This window comes from Sciurus vulgaris (genome assembly GCF_902686455.1).
Source record: "Sciurus vulgaris genome assembly, chromosome: 11".
Taxonomy (NCBI): domain Eukaryota; kingdom Metazoa; phylum Chordata; class Mammalia; order Rodentia; family Sciuridae; genus Sciurus; species Sciurus vulgaris.
The window spans coordinates 43,919,094-43,930,243 of NC_136472.1; the positions used below are offsets into that span (position 1 = coordinate 43,919,094).

General features: G+C 34.7%; 1 long non-coding RNA gene across 1 annotated transcript; it reads right to left on the reverse strand.

Annotated features, from left to right (window-relative positions):
- Positions 1 to 369: 369 nt before the first annotated feature.
- LOC306640713 lies at positions 370 to 10,707 on the reverse strand. Its single transcript, XR_013757872.1, has 3 exons — positions 10,097 to 10,707; positions 9,499 to 9,572; positions 370 to 428 (listed from the first exon to the last, which is right to left on the reverse strand). It is a non-coding gene; the product is annotated as an uncharacterized lncRNA (long non-coding RNA).
- Positions 10,708 to 11,150: the final 443 nt, after the last annotated feature.

Here is an 11,150-nt window from a genome sequence, read left to right on the forward strand (position 1 = left end):
TTAATGAGTGCCTACTATGTGTTATCCTATCCTAACTGTTACAGTGACAGGGCAAGTAAAACATGAGGAACATTTGTTATTAAAGGATCTCACAGGCTACTGGGTAGAGAGGTTATTGAGTGCAATGGAGAAAATGCTTCAAGTTGTGGGAGAGAGTTGTTGGATGAATCATGGGTCAATCATTTTTTGCCTAAGCATTCCCTTCTCCCAGCAGAAAGGTCAGGCAGCATTTTATCAACCTATGATATGAAGAGGGGCAGGTTAGGTCCTGAGAAATCTTCAAAAGAGTTCAGATTCTCAAGCTTAACTTGCATAGGAAGAAGGAAGTGAATTTAATGTAGATGAGATAATAAATTATAATACCGTTGTCCACTGTCTTGCAATTTTCTTCTTCAGAGTCAGCTGTCACTTTTACAACCATGACACTCCTGTAAGGGAAATCAAGGCAGAGAGAATAAGAACTAACTTCACAGCTCCAGGAGAAGTAATCCTCCAAGCAGAGCTCATAAACCTCAGAGGATCTGCTCAAGCCTTGGTTTTGGAATCTTTCTGACCAGGAGCTGGCTTCACTTAGGACCTCAGTGCTGGCTATGATGGCTTACTAGGGTGTACATTTCCTGCCATGTCCACTCCAGTCTTTATATTTGAGTGATGGATACTGTTCTGTCACATTTAAACTACCTAAAGTTTATACTTAATTATACTCAAATGCGGGACACTTGTGTCATACTATGACTTAGGCAGCAAACTGTTCAGACTCTTGGGGATTATATACTCCCTTAAACTTGGATAGCATGCCATGGCTTACAAAACTGTCTCATACATGCCTTAACTCACTCGATCCCCAGTGAGGAAGCTCTTGTTATTAAGATGTGGGGCACAGATTTACAAAGAAGATTCCAGATGTTCATGTTGATTAATAGTGTTGACAAATCATTTTTCATTTTTTCTTTTTTTTATGGGGATTAAACCCAAGGGTGCTCTACCACTGAGCTACCTTTACAGACTTCAAAAAAATTTTTGAGACAGGTTCTCACCAAATTCCCCAGGCCAGCCTCCAACTTATAATCCTCCTACCTCTGCCTCCTGAGTTGCTGGAACTACAGGTGTGTACCACCACAACTGGGTGAATCATTGTTTCTAAATGCATAGCTCTGAATAGTCCATCCCAAATTCCATTAGGTTTACAAGTAAAATAGACCTTGCTGCTATTGTCCCACTGTGTAAGAAGAAATCAGTAGACTCATTTCACTTCCATGAATAAACTTTTCAGATCCAGACAGGATATGTAAGAGTGGGAGATATTTGTTCTGAAAAGTTGCTTGGTGACCTAGTCTGAGTATATTTTAATAGTTAAGGTAGGGAATGTTTGAGTAAAAGTTTGCAATTTCTGTTCTCCAAATTTAAAATTTTAAGCATAATTTATTTCTTTGAACACAGCAAATATTTCTCCTAGGGGACAGAGATTTTGTCTCATGGTATCCAGTCAGTCAGTAAATACCTGCTGATTGATAGTATCAATTTGAAACAATATTTGTGCCTTTTCACAATGTACTGCTTGTACAGCACAGAAAGAATTCCTGATTTAGGGCTAGTTGCTTGACCATAAAAAGATATAAAAGAAAAAAAAAGGTAGAGTAAAAGAAGGAGTATAATATCATTGAGAAAAACCAGGCTGTAATTCAAAATCTTCTACCCAAAGCAATTTTCATTTCTAACTGAATTTTACCATTTGAGAAGCAATTATTTCAGCACACTTGGATTGATCAAGTGCTTAAAAGACTTAAGCTATAGATTATGGATGACACTTTTTGTTAATGCCACATATAATTCTGTAATACAAATATTTTTATTTATTGAAAACCACATGCAAATTGTGAAATAGAAATTCTACCCTCTTTGTTCTTTTTTTCTCATTTCTTTTAAATGCCTCTGGAATCATCCTTTTGCAAGTCAATGGATTTGTGAATTCCGACTATCATTCATAGGGCAGCAGAAAGAATCTGTGGCCAGATTTGCAAACAATTCTATGAATTAGTTCATGGTGGTCACCTCTAATTTGGAGACAGGAATTGTTTCATATTTTTCTACAGCTCCTGGATTATAAAGCATGTAATAGTCATATAAGTAGACATTTAAAAGAAAAATATCTATAGAAGAAGTGGAGAGGGAATGCCAGAGTTTGTATCTATAACTTGTCTTTTGGTGGTAGCCATCTCTGTTGTAGAAATACAATCAGTTGTAAGGAAAAGGAATAACTCTATAGAATATCCATGAAACAAGTCACTGCTTCACACTCCCATCATCATTGCAATACCTTATGTGCTATTTGTTCTACATTCCTTACATCACTATTACCAATTATAATCTTAATATTTCATAAATTTTTACCTTAAAAATATTTACAAAGGAAGCAAAACAACTCTGGTACAAATCATCTGATACAACTCTGATACAACATTTTCTGATACAATTCAAAATGTTTGTTTACAGGAGGTAGGGATTGACTGGGACCTTCTAGGAAGCTGAATATATAATATACACATATATATGTATGTTTACATATATGTTTATATGTTTAACACATGTTAAAATCCTTCGAACTGCATGGGTTAAGAACTATATGGTTGCACCAATTTGCTACTCTACCAGCAATCTAAAGGTGTGCCTTTTTCTCCACATCCATGCCAATATCTATTATTGTTTGTGTTCTTGAATATAGCCAATCTAATTGGAGTAAGATGAAATCTTAGAGTTGTTTTAATTTGCATTTCTCTAATTACTAGAGATGTTGAACACTTTTTCATATATTTATTAATTGCCTGTATGTCTTCTTCTGTAAAGTGTCTGTCCAGTTCCTTCACCCATTTATTGACTGGGTTCTTTGTATTTTTGGTGTTAAGATTTGTAAGTTTTTTATAAATTTTGGAGATAAGTCCTCTATCTCAAGTGCATGTGGAAAAGATTTTCTCTTACTCTGTAGGCTCTCTTTTCACATTATTGATTATATCCTTTGCTGAGAAAAAGGATTTTAGTTTGAGTTCATCTTATTTATTGATTCTTGCTTTGATTTCTTGTTCTTTTGGGAGTCTTGTTAAGGAAGTCTGATCCTAAGCCAGCATGATGAAGATTCAGGCCTACTTTGTCTTCTATTTGGGGCAGGGCCTCCAGTCTAATTCCTAAGTCCTTGATCCATTTTGAGTTGAGTTTTGTGCAGGGTGAGAGATAGAGGTTTAATTTCATTTTACTGCATATGGATTTACAGTTTTCCCAGGACCATTTGTTGAACACGCTATCTTTTCTCCATTGTATGTTTTTGGCTCCTTTGTCTAGTATGAAGTGACTGTATTTATGTCAGTTTGTCTCTGTGTCTTCTGTTCTGTACCATTGGTCTGCCTGTCTATTTTGGTGTCAATACCATGCTGCTTTTGTTACTATTGCTCTGTAGTATAGTTTAAGGTCTGGTATTGTGTGTGATACCTTCTGCTTCACTTTTCCTGCTCAGGATTGTTTTGGCTATTCAAGGTCTCTTATCCTTCCAGATGAATTTCATGACTGCTTTTCTATTTCTATGAGGAATGTCATTGGGATTTTAATTGGTATTGCTTTGAATCTGTATAGCACCTTTGGTAGAATGACCATTTTGACAATATTAATTCTGCCCATTTGAGAACATGGGAGATCTTTCCATCTTCTAAGGTTTTCTTCAATTTCTTTCTTTAGTGTTCTGTAGTTTTCATCACAGAGATCTTTCACCTCTTTTGTTAGATTGATTCCCAAGTATTTTATTTCATAGAAATGAAATGATGTCCCCCAGTTCAGTACAATGAATCAAAATGCAGTCTGTAAAATTAAAAAAAAAATTTAAAAAGTAAAAAAAAAAAAGAACTATGGTTCCTAGTGGCGCTGGAGGCTGAGACAGGAGGGTCACAAGTTCAAAGCCAGCCTCAGCAAGAGTGAGGTACTAAGTAACTCAGTGAGACCCCATCTCTAAATAAAATACAAAATAAGGTTGGGGATGTGGCTCAGTGGTCAAGTGCCCCTGAGTTCAATTCCTAGTACCCCAAAAATAAAAAAATAAAAAAAGAATTATACGGTTAAAGTATGTAATATTTATGCAATTAAAATATATTTAAGATAAAGAAATAGATCAGGTAACTTTAAACACATTCACAATTAAAGCAAAATATTCAATTTTAGATACTTATCCTTATAAAAGACACTAAACCTGACACCCACTGTCTCTTTTTAAAACAGATTAATAAGCATTAAAAAAGGATAAAGACACAGTAGTAGCTCTGTCTCTTCCTCTTCCCTTTTCTTTCTTTAGGTTTATTGATATCTTTCTTTCTATTGTCAAATAGCCATGAGTCTGGCCTGACAGGGGTCTTCCAGGGTAGTGGAGGCAGATCTGTACAAGGGCAAAGAGGGTAGTGGCCAAAAGTATCAAAATATTGACTATACCCAGAGATTAGATAAGTAAATATATTGAGAATAATGAGAGCTAGATTTCCCATTATAGAAAAGTGAATTATTTAAGTATGGAAAAGACAGAAAAAGAAAGGCAGTTTTAGATTAGAATTGGAGGTATAAGAGTGACTTAATATTTTCATTATAGGTAGATACAGAAATAGAATAGATGCAGATGTAAATGTGTGTGTGGTTCCCAGTTGTCTATGAAAGGGCCTGGGAACAGTGGTACCTCAGTGGCAATGAGCACCTAATGCTTAAATTTTGGTTTCAAGTATAAAAATGAATCAGGTTCACAGAAGAAATATTGAACCCAAGGATGAGGGTATTAAAAATGTGATGAGGCTGAACATCTTTTATAACACAATGTAAGGACATGCTCAAAGAGAGGTGAGGATTTATTGGAAGAACAGAGATAAGCTTAAAGGGGCACACCGGCCAAGAGTGTACAATTACAGCATTAAAATAATGATGTAATAATGAACTATAACCTGTGGAATAAACTAGTATCCCACCAAAATAAGTGAATGACTAAATTAATGAGGAAAAGAGAAAGCTCTTCCTTGTAGTAGAAAGGCTCTGATTAATGTAGAAGGAATACTGCTTTAGAAAAGCATCAGTGGTGAATAAATACACTTTAACTATCAACCCAGCCCAGAAACATCACTGAATTCTAAAATGAGTAGGTGAAAGTGAGGTTATAAAGGAGATTTTTTACATAGTTCTAAAATAGTCCCCTACAAAATATTTTCTTAAATAGCAAGAGAACAAGTATGGGAGAAACCTGAGGGACAACATCTTAATAAAGTGATTAAAATTGAATATCATCAGAAATGGGACAAGTAGACATCATATGTAATCTGATAGGTTAAAATGAAAAGAATACAGTAAGCATGATAGTAAAATTGAAAATGCACAATTCAGGTCATATCATGAGGAAACATTGGGAAAACCCAAATTGAAGGATATGATGAAAAACAACTGGCACATCTTCAAAAATGCCGAGGTAATGAAAACTAAGCAAAATATGCACACAAGACAAGATCCCTGTCTTAATTCTGCATGGAGGTGTCAGGAAAGGCTTACTAAAGGAGGTGACTTAGATGTAGTCTTGTATAATGAAGCAGTTGTTATATAAACTAGAGAGGAAGTCGTTATAGGCAGAGACAGCATTTTCAAAGGTAAGAGTCCTGGATACAACAGCAATTTGGGTGAACCTGGAACATACAAGAGAGATAAAGGAAGTTAGGGAAATGAGCCAAGGTCAAATTATAAAGGACCATTTTCTTCTGCTTTCTTTTGTATATGTTACAAGAACAGAGATTTTGATTGATAAACTCTGAAAGAGTTGGAAAAGGCCTTTGAATTGATGTATTACTCCATGTCCCCTGAGAAGCAGATGCTAAGTCAGGATTAAATAATAAAGAAATTTATTAAAAGAAATACCTGCATGAAAGGAAATGCTGGGGTGGGGGCTGGAAACTCAGGGAGGGCCATGCTAATTGAAATCTAAGTCTGAATTTAGGAGAGAGGTAAGGAAGTTTGGATGGAACACTCAGCGAAGTCATTTGTGAGTCCTTGAGCCAAAGTCAATGACAAACTAGTTGTATCTCCAAGAGACAGGACCATCTTAGTATTTCTACCTAACTTAATCATCAGGAGGAAGTTACTCATGACAGGCATGACCTTGGAATGCATTGCAAAGTGCAGCAGCATGGACCTCTTCATCAATAATAAGGTGCATTCTTATGACCACTACATGTGTTCTAGAAGATGAAGATCTAACTGGTGGATGAAGGAACACCCAGGAGAGGTGTGAAGGAGAGTGAATTCAAACATTTAGTATATCACCTTTGTTCTTTTTAAGTCGCTTTCCTTCCAGTTATATAGAAGTCATAGATGCTTTTCATTTGAGCTGTGGCCACATTTTTAAATTCTCACATAAATAAAGAAACTTAATCCTGGAAAGTCTATGAATTTACTTCAACTTCTTAATGTGGTTAAGTCTTCTGTTTTTAGTCTCTGATCTATCTGTGGAGGCTAACCTAAATATTATAAAACTGTCTTTTCCCTGGGGTTGATTCATCATGGAACACAAATTATCTATTAAAAAATCAGGTTAGTAACTGAATGTGCCTTTCATAAAAATAGGGAGATAATTTCATTTCTATTTAACAAAACATTTTTTTTTCTTAAACATTGGGTTAATGTTGAGAGATATTTGTAATGTGGAACAGCAAAAGTATTCTAAATTTTGAAGAGGTTGAAAACAGCTGATATCAACTGAGTCTGTTTAGGTCCTGAATTTCAAGTTATTTTAGTCTATTCTTAATCATAAAATTTCTAAAACCTATTAAAGAAAGGAAATGATCTTTCTAGACTTATTTTATCAGCTTTGGAGTCCCCTCATTCTTTATGAAATGCTTGAAAAGCTCTCCAAATTGCTTAAGAAACAACTATAAACTATGACTCATTGCATTTTTTCAGTGAGTAATGCAATTAACAGTGTAATATTGTAGCCACTACTTAAAAAAATCTTAACATTTATTAACTGCTAGCATTGAGATTTTTTTTAACTCTGAAAAAAAGATTCAAGATGCCCAGTATTGCTTTAAGAACTCTTAACAATGTGCCCTTTTTTCAAAGGATGCTATGTCTGTTCCAAATGATACCATTTAAAAGCACAACAGATCACTTAACTGGTTAAAAAAATTAGTGCCTGAAAGAATTTTGGGGAATTTTTTTTTTCATTTAATGGCAATAAAATTGTTATTCCAAAAAATGAAATGCATAAAAAAGATAGCTAAGCTGAGGAATTGTGGTAAAGATGTGTTTCTAAAATAGTTGCTGCATATGAGCTATAGTTTTGGCATTTTGTCTGCTGTAGGTTTTGGCATTTTGGTCTTCAAGACTATTTCATTAAATGCTCTATAATACTTGAATAGTAAGTACTGAAGTGTGTGTGTGTGTGTGTGTGTGTGTGTGTGTGTGTGCGCACGCGTGTGTGTGACTATAAATGCCATTCGTGGCTTCATATATGGCATGGTTATTTGTTCTCATCAGGATGCACTGATTTAACCAGAATATACACTCATCCTTTAATTATGATCTGAAGGACAACTTTGGCATGGTCAGTCTGAAGTCATTTTTAGTGAGGATATTAGTATGAGTCTGCTTGACACTGAATGCAGCATGATTTGTCTTGATTATTTTATTTTTAAAGCTGTGTGGTAGCTACACTAAATCCATTGGCCCTTGAGAGAAAACTGAAAAGATGCAACTTCTTCAAGGGTCAGGGTGACTACATTACATTTCAGGGAATACGGATTCCATCTTCTTCCATATAGCTATAAGTTATGCTCCTTTTTCTTTGAGGTAGACTTATATTTTCCAGAATTATATATGGTTTTCTTGAGTTAGAAAAGAGAAAATGTATATTAATTTTTTATCAGTTATTATGGGAAAAGGTTATTCCTAAAAGGGAGAAAAATTGATCATTTCTATAACAAATCCACATATACTTATAGTGACTGAATTCTTGAAGCTAGAACTGAAATGTGCTCTCATTGTTAAGCTAACATGATTTTGAAGACTTAGAACAAAAAATGTAAACTATCTCATTTTTATATGGATTGTATGTTGAAATAATATTCTGAATAAATTGATTTAAATAAACTATACTTTTAAAATTAACTTCATCTGTTTTATTTTACTTTTCTCAATGTGGCTTCTCAAAAATTTAAAACTACAACATGGCTCAAATTTGGACTTGCATTATTTCTATTGAACAACAATAGTACAGGATATTTAATCTAGTGAAGTCCTCTGAAATCATTTAATTTTCCATTTTTTTTTATGTGTAGCATAAAACTGCTTTGGGAGAACAGGTTAGCCTTGTTATAATACTGACCAGGTTGAATAATGCCAGAATAGAGATCCTCTAAGGCAGCATATGGAACTTGAAGGAACCAGGTAGGAAGGAACCATATGAAGATAAAAGGTAGAAATTTGTAGCCTTTATTCTTTGACATATCAGGGTCACCTCTGGAAAGGATACATAAATAGAGAGCTGTTTATCTAGAGCAGGAGTTATTGGACTGGAGCCCCTGATTGAGCTGAGGGGTCTTCATAAATTCCTTTATGGTATATATCAAATTAGTGTACATGTGCCTTTTTCATTAGAGAGGCTGTAAATTTAATTAGGTTTACAAAGGGGACCATGGCTTCAAAAATATTAAGAATTCTAATTCTAGGAAGAAATGGCTTATTCAGACAGGTTATTATATCATAATTACCATAAGATGGTCATCCATTCTAATATTAGTATTCTTAATAAGGTGAATATATGTGTTCACATATAGAAATTGAACTGTCCTACAGATAGCTGTCCTACAGAAAACATTCTGAGAAAAATATGGAAGTCAAAGCACTTGGATATCAATGAACAATAATAACTAAGAATAAGTATAAGACAGGAATACTATCAAAAGCATTACAAAAAAAAAAGGTCACCAGATGTTAATTATTGATTATATTCCAGGATACGAAGTTGATGAGTCACTACAAAATTATTTAGCTTTCACCTAAAAAGAAGGTTGTAAATTCACTTCTGCTTGGAGGAAAACTTCACTTCTTTATTCCTTTGGTCCCCCATTGTAGTTTAACCTCTGTTATAGACTTTACCCTGTTATTGTCCAACTCTTCAAAATTTATGTATTTGTGTTACTCTATATTACAACATGGCTATTCAAGAACAAGGAAAACACCTTTTTTTTTAAAATAAAACTTTTTTTTTTTTTACTATGTCTACTAAATATACACTGATTATGTATATGAATTGCAAAATAATGAATTAATAGTTGTTGCCTGATCTCTACACATCTCAGAATGACAGATAATCTGTGAAAAATGTAGCTTTAAAGATTAAACTTAATGTGGGGTTAAATATAAGGCTAGGGCTGTAGAGTTTTAGACAAATCAACCTGAGTTAGCACTTGACCCTGTTTGATGTTCCTAAGTTGAACTAACCTGCAGAAAGGCCACACACAGGCTGCAGCTGCGACACGCGTCTCCGAACAGTGCTGATTCATTCACCACAGTCCCTGAGTGAAGGAAACAAACTTTTATGTTAGAGAAATATAAGCAGTCATAGATCTGGGAGTCATCGGAAATGTTAGATACTTTAAAGAACTGACTAAAAGTTAAACAGGTTAATGTGACATTTCAAAGGGATTTTGAAATTCAATAGCTTTCCCAAGCAGCTGATGTTTATTCTTTGGTTGTAAGGCAAATGTTGAATTTCTTCAAAGAAACAATGAGAGATGCTAGAAAAACTAGATCGGTTCAACATTCACTATATGTTTTTGTTTTTCTTCTCCCCAAACCCTTCCTGTTCCATTAAAAAAAAAAATGTGTGTGTGTGTGTGTCTGGGCGCACATGTGTGCATAAAAGGAAACAGGAAAACTATCTGGTTGGCTCATAAAAATATGATTTTCTTCATTATCAAAGGGGTTTCTGTGTAAAAACAATAATTTTAAAGAATAAGAAGTAGGGAAGATACCATTCAGAAGAGAAAAACAGAATAATAAATATGTAAATCTAAGAAGAGGGCACATTTTCTCTTACCAAATCAGAACCATGCAGGAATGTAAGGTGTTGACCATTGTTTTCGTTAGCATTTTCATGGTTTCAGAGGTCTCAGTCCCTAGATGTCTGAATCCATTCCTCAGGGCCTGGGTGAGGCAAAACATCATGGCAGAAGTGTATGGCCAAAGAAAGCAGAGCTGGGAATGTGGCACCAGGAAGGGGTAAGGGGGTGGTGTAGATTGTGAGAGCAAGCTCTCCTATTGCCATGGACAAAATATAAACTCTGAAGGCACACCCTCAGTGATCAACTCCTCCAGCCATACCCTACCTGCCAACAGTTACCACCCAGTAAATCCCTACCAGCAGATTAATGTATCAGCAGAGTAATGAGGTCCAGATCTCGTAACCCAGTCATTTTACCTTTAAACTTTCTTGCATTGGCTCACACATGAGGTTTTGGGGGACACATAATATCTAAACCATGACAACCATCATTTAAGTGAAAGTTCTGTGAGTTGGAAAGTTTTTCAGATGTATATCATCAAATGTGGTTAGAGAGACTAGTGACAAAAATGTCACATCCATATAAATAAATCTGAGGGGCACATTTTATTGCTTAGAACTTAGGAAGTGAATTGTAAATTTTACAATTTATTAAGTTTATTTCACAGTTTAAGATTATGAAAAATCCCATTTAGGTAAATCAGGTAAGTAAAGTCAAAGAATATACTTAAAAGATTTTAATATTCAGATGAAGAAGCTTTTTTATCTAATTTGTTTTAGTTAGTTTGATTATAAATAATAGAAACCCAATCTGAACTTACTTCATTTTCTAAAAAATTAATAAATAAATAAAAACAAAGGAGGGAGAGAGAAGGATTGGCTTATGGAAACCAAGAAGGAGTTGCACAAGCAAATCATACCAAAGACATGGGCCTCTGGAACAACTGGGATCAGAAAAGTGACTGCTTCTAGGAAGACCTCTCTAATTCCTGCCTTCATATTTTCTCCATGCAAATTAGTCACTTTTTCTTCTATAGTTGAAATGTGGATCTGAGAAATCTTAAGTTTTATATATGCCAGACCCTGCAGT